Source organism: Octopus bimaculoides, chromosome 1, assembly GCF_001194135.2.
Source record: "Octopus bimaculoides isolate UCB-OBI-ISO-001 chromosome 1, ASM119413v2, whole genome shotgun sequence".
NCBI classification, from domain to species: Eukaryota; Metazoa; Mollusca; class Cephalopoda; order Octopoda; family Octopodidae; genus Octopus; species Octopus bimaculoides.
In genome coordinates this window covers 133,946,321-133,949,424 of record NC_068981.1, presented here as the reverse complement: position 1 = coordinate 133,949,424, position 3,104 = coordinate 133,946,321, and the positions used below count along the sequence as shown (strand labels likewise).

Here is a 3,104-nt window from a genome sequence, read left to right as displayed (position 1 = left end):
AGTCAGCAGCAGAGAGTCTGTTAAACAGACCTGAATCAGGAACACTGTCCACTATGGCGTCAGCTGGGCGGGGTGGAATGTGACTTGACCTGTCATTCTTTTTGTCGGGGAGTGATGCAGAGAGAAGAGAACAGCTGGCTGCTCTTTTCACTGACATTTTGCCTTTTATGGCATTAATTGGGCGGGGTGAAAAAGGACTTGACCCGTCATTCTTTTTGTAGGGGAGTGATGCAGAGAGAAGAGAACAGCTTGTTATTTTTTTTTCCGACATTTTTCAGATATGATACGTGTGAAATGTGAAAATGGAAGTTTTTCAAACTAAGAATTCACCCCTAAATGGGGGAAATCTCGCCTAACCGACTAGCTCCGCAAGAACCTAGTTGGCTTGGCTACAACAATATATAAAAATTAAAACAGATTTCAAAAGATTTCCGGGTAAAAACGGCAACAACTTACAGAGCTTCGGGAGACACGTCCATCCGCTTTCGGGAGACAATAATACTGATAATATTGTAAATTCTAGAAGATGTTTATCTATTTTCCATTCATAGTTACGATTGTCCTTAACATATCTCTTTATGTTAAAATGTTGAAAATCATATATTTCGTGCGCATATGTATATTTACCGAAGTTTATTTACATTTTTTATTGGAAAACCACAGATGATACAACTTAGGCCACAAGGACAGCTCTTCAAAAGTCGCCTAGTTGATTGCAAAGTTTACATACACGCATGCGCAAGTGAATGACAAGTTTGGAGTCCGGATGGAAATAGGGGAGGGGATAACTTTTAAAAATTAACAAGTTGAGGGAAAAATATTAACAGTTTTAATCGTCATAGTTTTAAACGTGAAATTAAAAACGAAGTTAAAAAATTGGTATGGGGAAACCCTATATTGTGAATTCGCTGTTTTTTTCTGTTTTAAATGTTATTATTATAACTTTTTCTCTGTTTATTTTGAAAAATATTGCAGTACTTGTACTTGGAATTTAATGGAAGCAAAGAAACTTATAAAAGCACTTTTGAATGGCTAGCGTATGAATTCGTTACGTTCACCAATTCTTGTATATATTCACTGGAACTATACAGTTTTATATGAAATTACTAAAAGTTACCGAAGACAGGAATAAATTTCGTGGAATAGAAGAGAATGACAACAAGAAAAAAATGGATATCCATGTCAGTAGAAACAGTAAGAAAAAATATGGAACGCTTCACGAATTTGCGTGTCATCCTTGCGCAGGGGCCATGCTAATCTTCTCTGTATCGTTCCAATTTTAGAATATGTACCGCCGTAGCTAGTACAACAACTTCCGCTAAGCCTCTTTATATATACATGCCCTATCTCGTACACTTACCCATAATAGGCTGCCTCATTTGCATATTTGTAATAATAATAATGATATAGTAAATTCTGGAAGGTGTTTATCATACTTTTCATTGCTAGTTACGATTATCCATACCATATCTGTTCACGTTTAAATGTTGAAAATCATATATTTCGCGCTCAAATGTATATTTACCTCGTCTTTTTTTTTTGTATTGGAAAACCACTAATGATTCAAATTAGGCAGAAGGAAAGTTCTTTAAAGTTGTCAAAATTATCCCAGTGTGAACGCTTCATGAAAAGAGACAACGATTGCGTACATATGAAATCCATCACATTAGGAAAAAACTGCAATATTTCACTTTTATCTCAAGAATAGCTCATGCCATAATGTAGTGTAGAGTACACAACTGAAACAGGTGTACTCGTTTCATTGGATGAATGCTTTGGTAAAGGGTCTCCTCGATCAAGCTTTACCAAAACACAAATACAATATATTCTCACTACATAGTCGTAGTGTTGTTGAAAATATTAGAATCCGAGGAAATAATGAAAAAACGAAATATGATATTGAACACAATTTTGATTGGTCGTTGCTCAATATCATTATTATTATTTCCACTTTCATTTTTGTATCACAAATCGAAAGAATCTCTCTCGGACTATATATATGTCCGATGTATCTTTCGTTTTATATATAAGTCGTTAGAAAAACGTGCTTTCAAGGAGAATTGATTCTTGTTTCTAGTTATCGAACGACCACATGAAGTGTGCCCTGGCTATCGTCTAGTTGATTGCAAAATCTTCATACACGCATGCGAACATGAACGACAAGTTTAGAGTCCGAATGGAAATAGGGGAGGGGATAACTTTTAAAAATTAACAAATTGAGGAAAAAATATTAACAATTTTAATCGTGAAATTAAAAACGAAGTTAAAAAATTGGTATGGGAAACCCGATATTGTGAAATCGCTAGTTTTTTTCTCTCTTATAAATGTAATCATAACTTTTTCTCTATTTATTTTGAAAAACATTGCAGTACATGTACTTGGAATTTAATGGATATCCATGTCAGTAGAAACAGTAAGAAAAAATATGGAACGCTTCACGAATTTGCGTGTCATCCTTGCGCAGGGGCCATGCTAATCTTCTCTGTATCGTTCCAATTTTAGAATATGTACCGCCGTAGCTAGTACAACAGCGTTTACTAACCTTCGCAATATATACATACCCTATCTCGTACACTTAACCATAATAGGCTGCCTCATTTGCATATTTGTAATAATTATAATGTTATAGTAAATTCTGGAAGGTGTTTATCATATTTTTCATTGCTAGTTACGATTATCCATACCATATCTGTTCACGTTGAAATGTTGAAAATCATATTTTGCGCGCAAATGTATATTTAGCTCGGTCTATTTTTTTAATTGTAAACCATTGATTCAAATTAGGCACAAGGAAAGTTCTTTAAAGTTGTCAAAATTATCTCAGTGTGTACGCTTCATGAAAAGAGACAACGATTGAGTACATATGAAGTCCATCATATCTAGGAAAAACTGCAATATTTCACTTTTATTTCAACAATAGCTCGTGCCATAATGTAGTGTAGAGTACACAACAACTGAAACAGGTGTACACGTTTCATTGAATGAATGCCTTTGGTAAAGGGTCTACTTCATCAAGCTTTACCAAAACACAAATACAATATATTCTCACTACATAGTCGTAGTGTTGTTGAAAATATTAGAATCCGAGGAAATTATGAAAAAAC

At 34.4% G+C, this 3,104-nt stretch overlaps 2 non-coding genes across 2 annotated transcripts; both read right to left on the bottom strand.

Moving 5' to 3' along the window:
* Positions 1 to 1,200: 1,200 nt before the first annotated feature.
* On the bottom strand, positions 1,201 to 1,307 carry LOC128250079 (U6 spliceosomal RNA). The gene has a single exon (XR_008266203.1). It is a non-coding gene; the product is annotated as a U6 spliceosomal RNA (small nuclear RNA).
* Positions 1,308 to 2,419: 1,112 nt separating this feature from the next.
* LOC128250073 (U6 spliceosomal RNA) lies at positions 2,420 to 2,526 on the bottom strand. The gene has a single exon (XR_008266189.1). It is a non-coding gene; the product is annotated as a U6 spliceosomal RNA (small nuclear RNA).
* Between the last annotated feature and the right edge of the window lie 578 nt (positions 2,527 to 3,104).